The sequence below is a fragment of the Leptodactylus fuscus genome, chromosome 1, assembly GCF_031893055.1.
Source record: "Leptodactylus fuscus isolate aLepFus1 chromosome 1, aLepFus1.hap2, whole genome shotgun sequence".
Classification (NCBI taxonomy): domain Eukaryota; kingdom Metazoa; phylum Chordata; class Amphibia; order Anura; family Leptodactylidae; genus Leptodactylus; species Leptodactylus fuscus.
In genome coordinates, this window is record NC_134265.1 from 235,482,748 (window position 1) to 235,501,630 (window position 18,883).

Sequence of the window (18,883 nt, forward strand, 5' to 3'; positions counted from 1 at the left end):
CCATATATTCTTTGAATTCCCAGTGAGACAATGGCACTGTATACCAGTAGTAAAAATTGTGGGTGCACATAACCCCCATATATTCTTTGAATTCCCAGTGAGACAATGGTACTGTATAGCAGTAGCAAAAATTGTGGGTGCACGTCACCCCAATATATTCTTTGAATTCCCAGTCAGACAATGGCACTGTATACCAGTAGTAAAAATTGTGGGTGCACATAACCCCCATATATTCTTTGAATTCCCAGTGACACAATGGAACTGTATAGCAGTATTAAAAATTGTGGGTGCACGTAACCCCCATATATTCTTTGAATTCCCAGTCAGACAATGGCACTGTATACCAGTATTAAAAATTGTGGGTGCACATAACCCCCATATATTCTTTGAATTCCCAGTGAGACAATGGAACTGTATAGCAGTATTAAAAATTGTGGGTGCACGTAACCCCCATATATTCTTTGAATTCCCAGTCAGACAATGGCACTGTATACCAGTATTAAAAATTGTGGGTGCACATAACCCCCATATATTCTTTGAATTCCCAGTGAGACAATGGCACTGTATAGCAGTAGCAAAAATTGTGGGTGCACGTCACCCCAATATATTCTTTGAATTCCCAGTCAGACAATGGCACTGTATACCAGTAGTAAAAATTGTGGGTGCACATAACCCCCATATATTCTTTGAATTCCCAGTCAGACAATGGCACTGTATACCAGTATTAAAAATTGTGGGTGCACATAACCCCCATATATTCTTTGAATTCCCAGTGAGACAATGGAACTGTATAGCAGTATTAAAAATTGTGGGTGCACGTAACCCCCATATATTCTTTGAATTCCCAGTCAGACAATGGCACTGTATACCAGTATTAAAAATTGTGGGTGCACATAACCCCCATATATTCTTTGAATTCCCAGTGAGACAATGGCACTGTATAGCAGTAGCAAAAATTGTGGGTGCACGTCACCCCAATATATTCTTTGAATTCCCAGTCAGACAATGGCACTGTAAACCAGTAGTAAAAATTGTGGGTGCACATAACCCCCATATATTCTTTGAATTCCCAGTCAGACAATGGCACTGTATACCAGTATTAAAAATTGTGGGTGCACATAACCCCCATATATTCTTTGAATTCCCAGTGAGACAATGGAACTGTATAGCAGTAGCAAAAATTGTGGGTGCACGTAACCCCCATATATTCTTTGAATTCCCAGTCAGACAATGGCACTATATACCAGTATTAAAAATTGTGGGTGCACATAACCCCCATATATTCTTTGAATTCCCAGTCAGACAATGGCACTGTATACCAGTATTAAAAATTGTGGGTGCACATAACCCCCATATATTCTTTGAATTCCCAGTGAGACAATGGAACTGTATAGCAGTAGCAAAAATTGTGGGTGCACGTAACCCCCATATATTCTTTGAATTCCCAGTCAGACAATGGCACTGTATACCAGTAGTAAAAATTGTGGGTGCACATAACCCCCATATATTCTTTGAATTCCCAGTCAGACAATGGCACTGTATAGCAGTAGCAAAAATTGTGGGTGCACGTCACCCCAATATATTCTTTGAATTCCCAGTCAGACAATGGCACTGTATACCAGTAGTAAAAATTGTGGGTGCACATAACCCCCATATATTCTTTGAATTCCCAGTCAGACAATGGCACTGTATACCAGTATTAAAAATTGTGGGTGCACATAACCCCCATATATTCTTTGAATTCCCAGTGAGACAATGGAACTGTATAGCAGTATTAAAAATTGTGGGTGCACGTAACCCCCATATATTCTTTGAATTCCCAGTCAGACAATGGCACTGTATACCAGTATTAAAAATTGTGGGTGCACATAACCCCCATATATTCTTTGAATTCCCAGTGAGACAATGGAACTGTATAGCAGTATTAAAAATTGTGGGTGCACGTAACCCCCATATATTCTTTGAATTCCCAGTCAGACAATGGCACTGTATACCAGTATTAAAAATTGTGGGTGCACATAACCCCCATATATTCTTTGAATTCCCAGTGAGACAATGGCACTGTATAGCAGTAGCAAAAATTGTGGGTGCACGTCACCCCAATATATTCTTTGAATTCCCAGTCAGACAATGGCACTGTATACCAGTAGTAAAAATTGTGGGTGCACATAACCCCCATATAATCTTTGAATTCCCAGTCAGACAATGGCACTGTATACCAGTATTAAAAATTGTGGGTGCACATAACCCCCATATATTCTTTGAATTCCCAGTGAGACAATGGAACTGTATAGCAGTAGCAAAAATTGTGGGTGCACGTAACCCCCATATATTCTTTGAATTCCCAGTCAGACAATGGCACTATATACCAGTATTAAAAATTGTGGGTGCACATAACCCCCATATATTCTTTGAATTCCCAGTCAGACAATGGCACTGTATACCAGTATTAAAAATTGTGGGTGCACATAACCCCCATATATTCTTTGAATTCCCAGTGAGACAATGGAACTGTATAGCAGTAGCAAAAATTGTGGGTGCACGTAACCCCCATATATTCTTTGAATTCCCAGTCAGACAATGGCACTGTATACCAGTAGTAAAAATTGTGGGTGCACATAACCCCCATATATTCTTTGAATTCCCAGTCAGACAATGGCACTGTATAGCAGTAGCAATAATTGTGGGTGCACGTCACCCCAATATATTCTTTGAATTCCCAGTCAGACAATGGCACTGTATACCAGTAGTAAAAATTGTGGGTGCACATAACCCCCATATATTCTTTGAATTCCCAGTCAGACAATGGCACTGTATACCAGTATTAAAAATTGTGGGTGCACATAACCCCCATATATTCTTTGAATTCCCAGTGAGACAATGGAACTGTATAGCAGTATTAAAAATTGTGGGTGCACGTAACCCCCATATATTCTTTGAATTCCCAGTCAGACAATGGCACTGTATACCAGTATTAAAAATTGTGGGTGCACATAACCCCCATATATTCTTTGAATTCCCAGTGAGACAATGGAACTGTATAGCAGTATTAAAAATTGTGGGTGCACGTAACCCCCATATATTCTTTGAATTCCCAGTCAGACAATGGCACTATATACCAGTATTAAAAATTGTGGGTGCACATAACCCCCATATATTCTTTGAATTCCCAGTCAGACAATGGCACTGTATACCAGTATTAAAAATTGTGGGTGCACATAACCCCCATATATTCTTTGAATTCCCAGTGAGACAATGGCACTGTATAGCAGTAGCAAAAATTGTGGGTGCACGTCACCCCAATATATTCTTTGAATTCCCAGTCAGACAATGGCACTGTATACCAGTAGTAAAAATTGTGGGTGCACATAACCCCCATATATTCTTTGAATTCCCAGTCAGACAATGGCACTGTATACCAGTATTAAAAATTGTGGGTGCACATAACCCCCATATATTCTTTGAATTCCCAGTGAGACAATGGAACTGTATAGCAGTATTAAAAATTGTGGGTGCACGTAACCCCCATATATTCTTTGAATTCCCAGTCAGACAATGGCACTGTATACCAGTATTAAAAATTGTGGGTGCACATAACCCCCATATATTTTTTGAATTCCCAGTGAGACAATGGCACTGTATAGCAGTAGCAAAAATTGTGGGTGCACGTCACCCCCATATATTCTTTGAATTCCCAGTCAGACAATGGCACTGTATACCAGTAGTAAAAATTGTGGGTGCACATAACCCCCATATATTCTTTGAATTCCCAGTCAGACAATGGCACTGTATACCAGTATTAAAAATTGTGGGTGCACATAACCCCCATATATTCTTTGAATTCCCAGTGAGACAATGGAACTGTATAGCAGTATTAAAAATTGTGGGTGCACGTAACCCCCATATATTCTTTGAATTCCCAGTCAGACAATGGCACTGTATACCAGTATTAAAAATTGTGGGTGCACGTAACCCCCATATATTCTTTGAATTCCCAGTGAGACAATGGCACTGTATAGAAGTAGCAAAAATTGTGGGTGCACGTCACCCCAATATATTCTTTGAATTCCCAGTCAGACAATGGCACTGTATACCAGTAGTAAAAATTGTGGGTGCACATAACCCCCATATATTCTTTGAATTCCCAGTGAGACAATGGAACTGTATAGCAGTAGCAAAAATTGTGGGTGCACGTAACCCCCATATATTCTTTGAATTCCCAGTCAGACAATGGCACTGTATACCAGTATTAAAAATTGTGGGTGCACATAACCCCCATATATTCTTTGAATTCCCAGTGAGACAATGGCACTGTATAGCAGTAGCAAAAATTGTGGGTGCACGTCACCCCAATATATTCTTTGAATTCCCAGCCAGACAATGGCACTGTATACCAGTAGTAAAAATTGTGGGTGCACATAACCCCCATATATTCTTTGAATTCCCAGTCAGACAATGGCACTGTATACCAGTATTAAAAATTGTGGGTGCACATAACCCCCATATATTCTTTGAATTCCCAGTGAGACAATGGAACTGTATAGCAGTATTAAAAATTGTGGGTGCACGTAACCCCCATATATTCTTTGAATTCCCAGTCAGACAATGGCACTATATACCAGTATTAAAAATTGTGGGTGCACATAACCCCCATATATTCTTTGAATTCCCAGTCAGACAATGGCACTGTATACCAGTATTAAAAATTGTGGGTGCACATAACCCCCATATATTCTTTGAATTCCCAGTGAGACAATGGAACTGTATAGCAGTAGCAAAAATTGTGGGTGCACGTAACCCCCATATATTCTTTGAATTCCCAGTCAGACAATGGCACTGTATACCAGTATTAAAAATTGTGGGTGCACATAACCCCCATATATTCTTTGAATTCCCAGTGAGACAATGGCACTGTATAGCAGTAGCAAAAATTGTGGGTGCACGTCACCCCAATATATTCTTTGAATTCCCAGTCAGACAATGGCACTGTATACCAGTAGTAAAAATTGTGGGTGCACATAACCCCCATATATTCTTTGAATTCCCAGTCAGACAATGGCACTGTATACCAGTATTAAAAATTGTGGGTGCACATAACCCCCATATATTCTTTGAATTCCCAGTCAGACAATGGCACTGTATACCAGTAGTAAAAATTGTGGGTGCACATAACCCCAATATATTCTTTGAATTCCCAGTCAGACAATGGCACTGTATACCAGTATTAAAAATTGTGGGTGCACGTAACCCCCATATATTCTTTGAATTCCCAGTCAGACAATGGCACTATATACCAGTATTAAAAATTGTGGGTGCACATAACCCCCATATATTCTTTGAATTCCCAGTCAGACAATGGCACTGTATACCAGTATTAAAAATTGTGGGTGCACATAACCCCCATATATTCTTTGAATTCCCAGTGAGACAATGGAACTGTATAGCAGTAGCAAAAATTGTGGGTGCACGTAACCCCCATATATTCTTTGAATTCCCAGTCAGACAATGGCACTATATACCAGTATTAAAAATTGTGGGTGCACATAACCCCCATATATTCTTTGAATTCCCAGTCAGACAATGGCACTGTATACCAGTAGTAAAAATTGTGGGTGCACATAACCCCAATATATTCTTTGAATTCCCAGTCAGACAATGGCACTGTATACCAGTATTAAAAATTGTGGGTGCACGTCACCCCAATATATTCTTTGAATTCCCAGTCAGACAATGGCACTATATACCAGTATTAAAAATTGTGGGTGCACATAACCCCCATATATTCTTTGAATTCCCAGTGAGACAATGGCACTGTATACCAGTATTAAAAATTGTGGGTGCACATAACCCCCATATATTCTTTGAATTCCCAGTCAGACAATGGCACTGTATACCAGTATTAAAAATTGTGGGTGCACATAACCCCCATATATTCTTTGAATTCCCAGTCAGACAATGGCACTATATACCAGTAGTAAAAATTGTGGGTGCACATAACCCCAATATATTCTTTGAATTCCCAGTGAGACAATGGCACTGTATACCAGTATTAAAAATTGTGGGTGCACATAACCCCCATATATTCTTTGAATTCCCAGTGAGACAATGGAACTGTATAGCAGTATTAAAAATTGTGGGTGCACGTAACCCCCATATATTCTTTGAATTCCCAGTCAGACAATGGCACTGTATACCAGTATTAAAAATTGTGGGTGCACGTAACCCCCATATATTCTTTGAATTCCCAGTCAGACAATGGCACTGTATACCAGTATTAAAAATTGTGGGTGCACATAACCCCCATATATTCTTTGAATTCCCAGTGAGACAATGGCACTGTATAGCAGTAGCAAAAATTGTGGGTGCACGTCACCCCAATATATTCTTTGAATTCCCAGTCAGACAATGGCACTATATACCAGTAGCAAAAATTGTGGGTGTATATAGCCCCAATTCTATTGCTAGGGGACTTGCAGGGTATTTCTGAGGTGAAGGTGGGGGGGCACACCGTTGGAACGGGGATTTGGGGTGTATATATGGGGTATACGGGAATACACTGTCAGTGTGTTCCATTCAGGATCCTGGGAAAGCTGGGTTGCGGCGATTGAGCCCGTCAGTGCCACGTTACACTGACAAGCTTCTCCCTGGAATTGAAGTTATATGTAAGCCCAATATATTCTTTGAATTCCCAGTGAGACAATGGCACTATATGGCAGTAGCAAAAATAGTGGGTGTATATAGCCCCAATCCTATTGCTAGGGGACTTGCAGGGTATTTCTGGGGTGAAGGTGGGGGGGCACACCGTTGGAACGGGTATCGGGGGTATATATCGGGTATACGGGAATACACTGACAGTGTATTCCATTCAGGATCCTGGGAAAGCTGGGTTGCGGCGATTGAGCCCGTCAGTGCCACGTTACACTGACAAGCTTCTCCCTGGAATTTAGCTCTTATAAGAGCTGTTGGTTGTCTTCTCCTTCCTATCCTAGCCTGTCCCTGCCTACCCAGAATCTAAGCCCTAGCTAGCTGGACGGAAACCTCCGTCCTCGGTGAATTGCAAGCTCAGAATGACGCGAAGCTGGGCGGCGCTGTTCTTTTAAATTAGAGGTCACATGTTTTCGGCAGCCAATGGGTTTTGCCTACTTTTTTCAACGTCACCGGTGTCGTAGTTCCTGTCCCACCTACCCTGTGCTGTTATTGGAGCAAAAAAGGCGCCAGGGAAGGAGGGAGGGGAATCGAGTAATGGCGCACTTTACCACGTGGTGTTCGATTCGATTCGAACATGCCGAACAGCCTAATATCCGATCGAACATGAGTTCGATAGAACACTGTTCGCTCATCTCTATTAACTACTCATTAGAAAATCATCCCTCCTATGTACATTCTGTACTCATGGGAATTTTCACCTTGCCTAAAGATGTCCCAACTAGTGAAGAGGGAGACAGCAAACCCCAGGACAGAGGCCGAAATAGCTCAGTTGGGAGAGCGTTAGACTGAAGATCTAAAGGTCCCTGGTTCGATCCCGGGTTTCGGCAAATGAATTTTGAATACAAATCCACTAACAAAAGAAAAGGCTTGCTACGTTTCTTTCCAATTCGTTGGGGTTTCGATCGAGCGTAGCGCACTGCTGGAACTATAGAAAAAAAAAAAGGTTGAAAACAGTTCTTTCAGGAGAAGACAATGTGCTGCGCGGATGCCGAAATAGCTCAGTTGGGAGAGCGTAGACTAAAGATCTAAAGGTCCCCGATTCAATTCTGGGTTTTGTCACACCCTCGTTTTAAACATTAAACAATTGACATGAATGTTTTTGGGTTTTTTCAATATCCAAACTGAACCGAGCATTCCTTCTTGCATAATGCGCAGGTAATCCTGGAAATGGGGGGGGGGGGGGGAGTCCCTCTTTCACATCAGTCATTAATGTGAGAAAGACTAAATAATGCAAGGATCCGGAAATATTCAGCAGAATGCTGAATGGCAGAGACATATATTACCACACTTCTCCAAGAAGCCTTACCTCTTCTCCGTGTTCCCTCCCGAAGAACCAGCTGCCATTTTCTTTGCTGCTCGCCGAATAGCGTTCACCTCCAAAAGCACGCAGCTGCATCACCAGAAGACATGTCCTAGGTGCACAACAGCGGTGGCTGTCGTTTTTTAGCAGATAGACCCTGCTCAGCTACATTATATTGATGATTTTAAGTGGGTATAGAGTCAGAGCTCGACTCTTGGCTGGTCAAAACCAGATGGCAATGTCCAATGAGCTCCAGGTCCCACTGAATGTCATTTCTCCCAGGTCTCCCCCAGGTTCCAATGCTGTAGAAATGTTATTCCATGCTTCAGCTGTAAACCTTTGTCTCTTACAATAAAGGCCGTTATTTTACCTTAACGGTCCTCACAGACAGAATGTAGAAGGGGTGTTTGTGACAGACATCATAGCGGATCCTCCAGATTGTGATTGGATTAGTCTTTGGTCTCCATTCAAGTACGCATTATTCAGAACTCTTGTCTTCACAAGAAAATCCCTTGCGGAGTCACGTACTTTTCAGGAGGGTCACGCGGAAGTTACACAGAATCAGGTCACTGTAAGCTAGGACCCTTATTACTGGCTCTACAGCCAAGCAAGCTGAGTCAGGCTATATAGTCAGAAGTAAAAGTGAAATTGCCATTGGGAGCCAGCAGGAATTTCTCTGCACTGGTGCTATCGCCAGCAGGAAAAAAATCAAACCACTGTCAGAAGTGGGATTCGAACCCACGCCTCCAGAGGAGACTGCGACCTGAACGCAGCGCCTTAGACCGCTCGGCCATCCTGACATGGGATTAGTTTCCTCAGTCCCTAAATGTCGCGCGCATGCAGGCTATTTGGAATCAATTAACTACTCATTAGAAAATCATCCCTCCTATGTACATTCTGTACTCATGGGAATTTTCACCTTGCCTAAAGATGTCCCAACTAGTGAACGGGGAGACAGCAAACCCCAGGACAGAGGCCGAAATAGCTCAGTTGGGAGAGCGTTAGACTGAAGATCTAAAGGTCCCTGGTTCGATCCCGGGTTTCGGCAAATGAATTTTGAATACAAATCCACTAACAAAAGAAAAGGCTTGCTACGTTTCTTTCCAATTCGTTGGGGTTTCGATCGAGCGTAGCGCGCTGCTGGAACTATAGAAAAAAAAAAAGGTTGAAAACAGTTCTTTCAGGAGAAGATAATGTGCTGCGCGGATGCCGAAATAGCTCAGTTGGGAGAGCGTAGACTAAAGATCTAAAGGTCCCCGATTCAATTCTGGGTTTTGTCACACCCTCATTTTAAACATTGATCAATTGACATGAATGTTTTTGGGTTCTTTCTATATCCTAACTGAACCGAGCTTTCCTTCTTGCATAATGCGCAGGTAATCCTGGAAATGGGGGGGGGGGGGAGAAGTCCCTCTTTCACATCAGTCATTAATGTGAGAAAGACTAAATAATGCAAGGATCCGGAAATATTCAGCAGAATGCTGAATGGCAGAGACATATATTACCACACTTCTCCAAGAAGCCTTACCTCTTCTCCGTGTTCCCTCCCGAAGAACCAGCTGCCATTTTCTTTGCTGCTCGCCGAATAGCGTTCACCTCCAAAAGCACGCAGCTGCATCACCAGAAGACATGTCCTAGGTGCACAACAGCGGTGGCTGTCGTTTTTTAGCAGATAGACCCTGCTCAGCTACATTATATTGATGATTTTAAGTGGGTATAGAGTCAGAGCTCGACTCTTGGCTGGTCAAAACCAGATGGCAATGTCCAATGAGCTCCAGGTCCCACTGAATGTCATTTCTCCCAGGTCTCCCCCAGGTTCCAATGCTGTAGAAATGTTATTCCATGCTTCAGCTGTAAACCTTTGTCTCTTACAATAAAGGCCGTTATTTTACCTTAACGGTCCTCACAGACAGAATGTAGAAGGGGTGTTTGTGACAGACATCATAGCGGATCCTCCAGATTGTGATTGGATTAGTCTTTGGTCTCCATTCAAGTACGCATTATTCAGAACTCTTGTCTTCACAAGAAAATCCCTTGCGGAGTCACGTACTTTTCAGGAGGGTCACGCGGAAGTTACACAGAATCAGGTCACTGTAAGCTAGGACCCTTATTACTGGCTCTACAGCCAAGCAAGCTGAGTCAGGCTATATAGTCAGAAGTAAAAGTGAAATTGCCATTGGGAGCCAGCAGGAATTTCTCTGCACTGGTGCTATCGCCAGCAGGAAAAAAATCAAACCACTGTCAGAAGTGGGATTCGAACCCACGCCTCCAGAGGAGACTGCGACCTGAACGCAGCGCCTTAGACCGCTCGGCCATCCTGACATGGGATTAGTTTCCTCAGTCCCTAAATGTCGCGCGCATGCACGCTATTTGGAATCAATTAACTACTCATTAGAAAATCATCCCTCCTATGTACATTCTGTACTCATGGGAATTTTCACCTTGCCTAAAGATGTCCCAACTAGTGAACGGGGAGACAGCAAACCCCAGGACAGAGGCTGAAATAGCTCAGTTGGGAGAGCTTTAGACTGAAGATTTAAAGGTCCCTGGTTCGATCCCGGGTTTCGGCAAATGAATTTTGAATACAAATCCACTAACAAAAGAAAAGGCTTGCTACGTTTCTTTCCAATTCGTAGGGGTTTCGATCGAGCGTAGCGCACTGCTGGAACTATAGAAAAAAAAAAAGGTTGAAAACAGTTCTTTCAGGAGAAGACAATGTGCTGCGCGGATGCCGAAATAGCTCAGTTGGGAGAGCGTAGACTAAAGATCTAAAGGTCCCCGATTCAATTCTGGGTTTTGTCACACCCTCGTTTTAAACATTAAACAATTGACATGAATGTTTTTGGGTTCTTTCTATATCCTAACTGAACCGAGCTTTCCTTCTTGCATAATGCGCAGGTAATCCTGGAAATGGGGGGGGGGGAGAAGTCCCTCTTTCACATCAGTCATTAATGTGAGAAAGACTAAATAATGCAAGGATCCGGAAATATTCAGCAGAATGCTGAATGGCAGAGACATATATTACCACACTTCTCCAAGAAGCCTTACCTCTTCTCCGTGTTCCCTCCCGAAGAACCAGCTGCCATTTTCTTTGCTGCTCGCCGAATAGCGTTCACCTCCAAAAGCACGCAGCTGCATCACCAGAAGACATGTCCTAGGTGCACAACAGCGGTGGCTGTCTTTTTTTAGCAGATAGACCCTGCTCAGCTACATTATATTGATGATTTTAAGTGGGTATAGAGTCAGAGCTCGACTCTTGGCTGGTCAAAACCAGATGGCAATGTCCAATGAGCTCCAGGCCCCACTGAATGTCATTTCTCCCAGGTCTCCCCCAGGTTCCAATGCTGTAGAAATGTTATTCCATGCTTCAGCTGTAAACCTTTGTCTCTTACAATAAAGGCCGTTATTTTACCTTAACGGTCCACACAGACAGAATGTAGAAGGGGTGTTTGTGACAGACATCATAGCGGATCCTCCAGATTGTCATTGGATTAGTCTTTGGTCTCCATTCAAGTGCGCATTTTTCAGAACTCTTGTCTTTACAAGAAAATCCCTTGCGGAGTCACGTACTTTTCAGGAGGGTCACGCGGAAGTTACACAGAATCAGGTCACTGTAAGCTAGGACCCTTATTACTGGCTCTACAGCCAAGCAAGCTGAGTCAGGCTATATAGTCAGAAGTAAAAGTGAAATTGCCATTGGGAGCCAGCAGGAATTTCTCTGCACTGGTGCTATCGCCAGCAGGAAAAAAATCAAACCACTGTCAGAAGTGGGATTCTAACCCACACCTCCAGAGGAGACTGCGACCTGAACGCAGCGCCTTAGACCGCTCGGCCATCCTGACATGGGATTAGTTTCCTCAGTCCCTGAATGTCGCGCGCATGCACGCTATTTGGAATCAATTAACTACTCATTAGAAAATCATCCCTCCTATGTACATTCTGTACTCATGGGAATTTTCACCTTGCCTAAAGATGTCCCAACTAGTGAACGGGGAGACAGCAAACCCCAGGACAGAGGCCGAAATAGCTCAGTTGGGAGAGCGTTAGACTGAAGATCTAAAGGTCCCTGGTTCGATCCCGGGTTTCAGCAAATGAATTTTGAATACAAATCCACTAACAAAAGAAAAGGCTTGCTACGTTTCTTTCCAATTCGTTGGGGTTTCGATCGAGCGTAGCGCACTGCTGGAACTATAGAAAAAAAAAATGGTTAAAAACAGTTCTTTCAGGAGAAGACAATGTGCTGCGCGGATGCCGAAATAGCTCAGTTGGGAGAGCGTAGACTAAAGATCTAAAGGTCCCCGATTCAATTCTGGGTTTTGTCACACCCTCGTTTTAAACATTAAACAATTGACATGAATGTTTTTGGGTTCTTTCTATATCCTAACTGAACCGAGCTTTCCTTCTTGCATAATGCGCAGGTAATCCTGGAAATGGGGGGGGGGGGGAGTCCCTCTTTCACATCAGTCATTAATGTGAGAAAGACTAAATAATGCAAGGATCCGGAAATATTCAGCAGAATGCTGAATGGCAGAGACATATATTACCACACTTCTCCAAGAAGCCTTACCTCTTCTCCGTGTTCCCTCCCGAAGAACCAGCTGCCATTTTCTTTGCTGCTCGCCGAATAGCGTTCACCTCCAAAAGCACGCAGCTGCATCACCAGAAGACATGTCCTAGGTGCACAACAGCGGTGGCTGTCTTTTTTTAGCAGATAGACCCTGCTCAGCTACATTATATTGATGATTTTAAGTGGGTATAGAGTCAGAGCTCGACTCTTGGCTGGTCAAATCCAGATGGCAATGTCCAATGAGCTCCAGGCCCCACTGAATGTCATTTCTCCCAGGTCTCCCCCAGGTTCCAATGCTGTAGAAATGTTATTCCATGCTTCAGCTGTAAACCTTTGTCTCTTACAATAAAGGCCGTTATTTTACCTTAACGGTCCACACAGACAGAATGTAGAAGGGGTGTTTGTGACAGACATCATAGCGGATCCTCCAGATTGTGATTGGATTAGTCTTTGGTCTCCATTCAAGTACGCATTATTCAGAACTCTTGTCTTCACAAGAAAATCCCTTGCGGAGTCACGTACTTTTCAGGAGGGTCACGCGGAAGTTACACAGAATCAGGTCACTGTAAGCTAGGACCCTTATTACTGGCTCTACAGCCAAGCAAGCTGAGTCAGGCTATATAGTCAGAAGTAAAAGTGAAATTGCCATTGGGAGCCAGCAGGAATTTCTCTGCACTGGTGCTATCGCCAGCAGGAAAAAAATCAAACCACTGTCAGAAGTGGGATTCGAACCCACGCCTCCAGAGGAGACTGCGAACTGAACGCAGCACCTTAGACCGCTCGGCCATCCTGACATGGGATTAGTTTCCTCAGTCCCTAAATGTCTCGCGCATGCACGCTATTTGGAATCAATTAACTACTCATTAGAAAATCATCCCTCCTATGTACATTCTGGACTCATGGGAATTTTCACCTTGCCTAAAGATGTCCCAACTAGTGAACGGGGAGACAGCAAACCCCAGGACAGAGGCCGAAATAGCTCAGTTGGGAGAGCGTTAGACTGAAGATCTAAAGGTCCCTGGTTCGATCCCGGGTTTCGGCAAATGAATTTTGAATACAAATCCACTAACAAAAGAAAAGGCTTGCTACGTTTCTTTCCAATTCATTGGGATTTCGATCGAGTGTAGCGCGCTGCTGGAACTATAGAAAAAAAAAAAAGGTTGAAAACAGTTCTTTCAGGAGAAGACAATGTGCTGCGCGGATGCCGAAATAGCTCAGTTGGGAGAGCGTAGACTAAAGATCTAAAGGTCCCCGATTCAATTCTGAGTTTTGTCACACCCTCATTTTAAACATTGAACAATTGACATGAATGTTTTTGGGTTCTTTCTATATCCTAACTGAACCGAGCTTTCCTTCTTGCATAATGCGCAGGTAATCCTGGAAATGGGGGGGGGGGGGAGTCCCTCTTTCACATCAGTCATTAATGTGAGAAAGACTAAATAATGCAAGGATCCGGAAATATTCAGCAGAATGCTGAATGGCAGAGACATATATTACCACACTTCTCCAAGAAGCCTTAACTCTTCTCCGTGTTCCCTCCCGAAGAACCAGCTGCCATTTTCTTTGCTGCTCGCCGAATCGCGTTCACCTCCAAAAGCACGCAGCTGCATCACCAGAAGACATGTCCTAGGTGCACAACAGCGGTGGCTGTCTTTTTTTAGCAGATAGACCCTGCTCAGCTACATTATATTGATGATTTTAAGTGGGTATAGAGTCAGAGCTCGACTCTTGGCTGGTCAAAACCAGATGGCAATGTCCAATGAGCTCCAGGCCCCACTGAATGTCATTTCTCCCAGGTCACCCCCAGGTTCCAATGCTGTAGAAATGTTATTCCATGCTTCAGCTGTAAACCTTTGTCTCTTAAATAAAGGCCGTTATTTTACCTTAACGGTCCACACAGACAGAATGTAGAAGGGGTGTTTGTGACAGACATCATAGCGGATCCTCCAGATTGTGATTGGATTAGTCTTTGGTCTCCATTCAAGTGCGCATTATTCAGAACTCTTGTCTTCACAAGAAAATCCCTTGCGGAGTCACATACTTTTCAGGAGGGTCACGCGGAAGTTACACAGAATCAGGTCACTGAAAGCTAGGACCCTTATTACTGGCTCTACAGCCAAGCAAGCTGAGTCAGGCTATATAGTCAGAAGTAAAAGTGAAATTGCCATTGGGAGCCAGCAGGAATTTCTCTGCACTGGTGCTATCGCCAGCAGGAAAAAAATCAAAGCACTGTCAGAAGCGGGATTCGAACCCACGCCTCTAGAGGAGACTGCGACCTGAACGCAGCACCTTAAACCGCTCGGCCATCCTGACATGGGATTAGTTTCCTCAGTCCCTGAATGTCGCGCGCATGCACGCTATTTGGAATCAATTAACTACTCATTAGAAAATCATCCCTCCTATGTACATTCTGTACTCATGGGAATTTTCACCTTGCCTAAAGATGTCCCAACTAGTGAACGGGGAGACAGCAAACCCCAGGACAGAGGCCGAAATAGCTCAGTTGGGAGAGCGTTAGACTGAAGATCTAAAGGTCCCCGATTCAATTCTGGGTTTTGTCACACCCTCGTTTTAAACATTAAACAATTGACATGAATGTATTTGGGTTTTTTCAATATCCAAACTGAACCGAGCTTTCCTTCTTGCATAATGCGCAGGTAATCCTGGAAATGGGGGGGGGGGAGTCCCTCTTTCACATCAGTCATTAATGTGAGAAAGACTAAATAATGCAAGGATCCGGAAATATTCAGCAGAATGCTGAATGGCAGAGACATATATTACCACACTTCTCCAAGAAGCCTTACCTCTTCTCCGTGTTCCCTCCAGAAGAACCAGCTGCCATTTTCTTTGCTGCTCGCCCAATAGCGTTCACCTCCAAAAGCACGCAGCTGCATCACCAGAAGACATGTCCTAGGTGCACAACAGCGGTGGCTGTCTTTTTTTAGCAGATAGACCCTGCTCAGCTACATTATATTGATGATTTTAAGTGGGTATAGAGTCAGAGCTCGACTCTTGGCTGGTCAAAACCAGATGGCAATGTCCAATGAGCTCCAGGCCCCACTGAATGTCATTTCTCCCAGGTCTCCCCCAGGTTCCAATGCTGTAGAAATGTTATTCCATACTTCAGCTGTAAACCTTTGTCTGTTGCAATAAAGGCTGTAATTTTACCTTAACGGTCCACACAGACAGAATGTAGAAGGGGTGTTTGTGACAGACATCATAGCGGATCCTCCAGATTGTGATTGGATTAGTCTTTGGTCTCCATTCAAGTGCGCATTATTCAGAACTCTTGTCTTCACAAGAAAATCCCTTGCGGAGTCACGTACTTTTCAGGAGGGTCACGCGGAAGTTACACAGAATCAGGTCACTGTAAGCTAGGACCCTTATTACTGGCTCTACAGCCAAGCAAGCTGAGTCAGGCTATATAGTCAGAAGTAAAAGTGAAATTGCCATTGGGAGCCAGCAGGAATTTCTCTGCACTGGTGCTATCGCCAGCAGGAAAAAAATCAAACCACTGTCAGAAGTGGGATTCGAACCCACGCCTCCAGAGGAGACTGCAACCTGAACGCAGCTCCTTAGACCGCACGGCCATCCTGACATGGGATTAGTTACCTCAGTCCCTGAATGTCGCGCGCATGCACGCTATTTGGAATCAATTAACTACTCATTTGAAAATCATCCCTCCTATGTACATTCTGTACTCATGGGAATTTTCACCTTGCCTAAAGATGTCCCAACTAGTGAACGGGGAGACAGCAAACCCCAGGACAGAGGCCGAAATAGCTCAGTTGGGAGAGCGTTAGACTGAAGATCTAAAGGTCCCTGGTTCGATCCCGGGTTTCGGCAAATGAATTTTGAATACAAATCCACTAACAAAAGAAAAGGCTTGCTACGTTTCTTTCCAATTCGTTGGGGTATCGATCGAGCGTAGCGCACTGCTGGAACTATAGAAAAAAAAAAATAAAAGGTTGAAAACAGTTCTTTCAGGAGAAGACAATGTGCTGCGCGGATGCCGAAATAGCTCAGTTGGGAGAGCGTAGACTAAAGATCTAAAGGTCCCCGATTCAATTCTGGGTTTTGTCACACCCTCGTTTTAAACATTGAACAATTGACATGAATGTTTTTGGGTTCTTTCTATATCCTAACTGAACCGAGCTTTCCTTCTTGCATAATGCGCAGGTAATCCTGGAAATGAGGGGGGGGAAGTCCCTCTTTCACATCAGTCATTAATGTGAGAAAGACTAAATAATGCAAGGATCCGGAAATATTCAGCAGAATGCTGAATGGCAGAGACATATATTACCACACTTCTCCAAGAAGCCTTACCTCTTCTCCGTGTTCCCTCCCGAAGAACCAGCTGCCATTTTCTTTGCTGCTCGCCGAATAGCGTTCATCTCCAAAAGCACGCAGCTGCATCACCAGAAGACATGTCCTAGGTGCACAACAGCGGTGGCTGTCTTTTTTTAGCAGATAGACCCTGCTCAGCTACATTATATTGATGATTTTAAGTGGGTATAGAGTCAGAGCTCGACTCTTGGCTGGTCAAAACCAGATGGCAATGTCCAATGAGCTCCAGGCCCCACTGAATGTCATTTCTCCCAGGTCTCCCCCAGGTTCCAATGCTGTAGAAATGTTATTCCATGCTTCAGCTGTAAACCTTTGTCTCTTAAATAAAGGCCGTTATTTTACCTTAACGGTCCACACAGACAGAATGTAGAAGGGGTGTTTGTGACAGACATCATAGCGGATCCTCCAGATTGTGATTGGATTAGTCTTTGGTCTCCATTCAAGTGCGCATTATTCAGAACTCTTGTCTTCACAAGAAAATCCCTTGTGGAGTCACGTACTTTTCAGGAGGGTCACGCGGAAGTTACACAGAATCAGGTCACTGAAAGCTAGGACCCTTATTACTGGCTCTACAGCCAAGCAAGCTGAGTCAGGCTATATAGTCAGAAGTAAAAGTGAAATTGCCATTGGGAGCCAGCAGGAATTTCTCTGCACTGGTGCTATCGCCAGCAGGAAAAAAATCAAAGCACTGTCAGAAGTGGGATTCGAACCCACGCCTCTAGAGGAGACTGCGACCTGAACGCAGCACCTTAAACCGCTCGGCCATCCTGACATGGGATTAGTTTCCTCAGTCCCTGAATGTCGCACGCATGCACGCTATTTGGAATCAATTAACTACTCATTAGAAAATCATCCCTCCTATGTACATTCTGTACTCATGGGAATTTTCACCTTGCCTAAAGATGTCCCAACTAGTGAACGGGGAGACAGCAAACCCCAGGACAGAGGCCGAAATAGCTCAGTTGGGAGAGCGTTAGACTGAAGATCTAAAGGTCCCTGGTTCGATCCCGGGTTTCGGCAAATGAATTTTGAATACAAATCCACTAACAAAAGAAAAGGCTTGCTACGTTTCTTTCCAATTCGTTGGGGTTTCGATCGAGCGTAGCGCACTGCTGGAACTATAGAAAAAAAAAAAAGGTTGAAAACAGTTCTTTCAGGAGAAGACAATGTGCTGCGCGGATGCCGAAATAGCTCAGTTGGGAGAGCGTAGACTAAAGATCTAAAGGTCCCCGATTCAATACTGGGTTTTTTCACACCCTCGTTTTAAACATTGAACAATTGACATGAATGTTTTTGGGTTCTTTCTATATCCTAACTGAACCGAGCTTTCCTTCTTGCATAATGCGCAGGTAATCCTGGAAATGGGGGGGGGGGGGGAGTCCCTCTTTCACATCAGTCATTAATGTGAGAAAGACTAAATAATGCAAGGATCCGGAAATATTCAGCAGAATGCTGAATGGCAGAGACATATATTACCACACTTCTCCAAGAAGCCTTACCTCTTCTCCGTGTTCCCTCCCGAAGAACCAGCTGCCATTTTCTTTGCTGCTCGCCGAATAGCGTTCACCTCCAAAAGCACGCAGCTGCATCACCAGAAGACATGTCCTAGGTGCACAACAGCGGTGGCTGTCTTTTTTTAGCAGATAGACCCTGCTCAGCTACATTATATTGATGATTTTAAGTGGGTATAGAGTCAGAGCTCGACTCTTGGCTGGTCAAAACCAGATGGCAATGTCCAATGAGCTCCAGGCCCCACTGAATGTCATTTCTCCCAGGTCTCCCCCAGGTTCCAATGCTGTAGAAATGTTATTCCATGCTTCAGCTGTAAACCTTTGTCTCTTAAATAAAGGCCGTTATTTTACCTTAACGGTCCACACAGACAGAATGTAGAAGGGGTGTTTGTGACAGACATCATAGCGGATCCTCCAGATTGTGATTGGATTAGTCTTTGGTCTCCATTC

General features: G+C 43.7%; 13 non-coding genes across 13 annotated transcripts; 7 read left to right on the plus strand and 6 right to left on the minus strand.

Annotated features, from left to right (window-relative positions):
* Positions 1 to 7,462: 7,462 nt before the first annotated feature.
* On the plus strand, positions 7,463 to 7,535 carry TRNAF-GAA (transfer RNA phenylalanine (anticodon GAA)). Its single transcript has one exon. It is a non-coding gene; the product is annotated as a tRNA-Phe (tRNA).
* Positions 7,536 to 8,725: 1,190 nt separating this feature from the next.
* Positions 8,726 to 8,808, minus strand: TRNAL-CAG (transfer RNA leucine (anticodon CAG)). The gene has a single exon. It is a non-coding gene; the product is annotated as a tRNA-Leu (tRNA).
* A 175-nt stretch (positions 8,809 to 8,983) lies between these two features.
* On the plus strand, positions 8,984 to 9,056 carry TRNAF-GAA (transfer RNA phenylalanine (anticodon GAA)). The gene has a single exon. It is a non-coding gene; the product is annotated as a tRNA-Phe (tRNA).
* Positions 9,057 to 10,247: 1,191 nt separating this feature from the next.
* On the minus strand, positions 10,248 to 10,330 carry TRNAL-CAG (transfer RNA leucine (anticodon CAG)). The gene has a single exon. It is a non-coding gene; the product is annotated as a tRNA-Leu (tRNA).
* A 175-nt stretch (positions 10,331 to 10,505) lies between these two features.
* On the plus strand, positions 10,506 to 10,578 carry TRNAF-GAA (transfer RNA phenylalanine (anticodon GAA)). Its single transcript has one exon. It is a non-coding gene; the product is annotated as a tRNA-Phe (tRNA).
* Positions 10,579 to 11,767: 1,189 nt separating this feature from the next.
* Positions 11,768 to 11,850, minus strand: TRNAL-CAG (transfer RNA leucine (anticodon CAG)). Its single transcript has one exon. It is a non-coding gene; the product is annotated as a tRNA-Leu (tRNA).
* A 175-nt stretch (positions 11,851 to 12,025) lies between these two features.
* Positions 12,026 to 12,098, plus strand: TRNAF-GAA (transfer RNA phenylalanine (anticodon GAA)). Its single transcript has one exon. It is a non-coding gene; the product is annotated as a tRNA-Phe (tRNA).
* Positions 12,099 to 13,286: 1,188 nt separating this feature from the next.
* TRNAL-CAG (transfer RNA leucine (anticodon CAG)) lies at positions 13,287 to 13,369 on the minus strand. The gene has a single exon. It is a non-coding gene; the product is annotated as a tRNA-Leu (tRNA).
* Positions 13,370 to 13,544: 175 nt separating this feature from the next.
* On the plus strand, positions 13,545 to 13,617 carry TRNAF-GAA (transfer RNA phenylalanine (anticodon GAA)). The gene has a single exon. It is a non-coding gene; the product is annotated as a tRNA-Phe (tRNA).
* Positions 13,618 to 14,805: 1,188 nt separating this feature from the next.
* TRNAL-CAG (transfer RNA leucine (anticodon CAG)) lies at positions 14,806 to 14,888 on the minus strand. The gene has a single exon. It is a non-coding gene; the product is annotated as a tRNA-Leu (tRNA).
* A 1,460-nt stretch (positions 14,889 to 16,348) lies between these two features.
* Positions 16,349 to 16,421, plus strand: TRNAF-GAA (transfer RNA phenylalanine (anticodon GAA)). Its single transcript has one exon. It is a non-coding gene; the product is annotated as a tRNA-Phe (tRNA).
* A 1,190-nt stretch (positions 16,422 to 17,611) lies between these two features.
* On the minus strand, positions 17,612 to 17,694 carry TRNAL-CAG (transfer RNA leucine (anticodon CAG)). The gene has a single exon. It is a non-coding gene; the product is annotated as a tRNA-Leu (tRNA).
* Positions 17,695 to 17,869: 175 nt separating this feature from the next.
* Positions 17,870 to 17,942, plus strand: TRNAF-GAA (transfer RNA phenylalanine (anticodon GAA)). The gene has a single exon. It is a non-coding gene; the product is annotated as a tRNA-Phe (tRNA).
* The last annotated feature ends 941 nt before the right edge of the window (positions 17,943 to 18,883 follow it).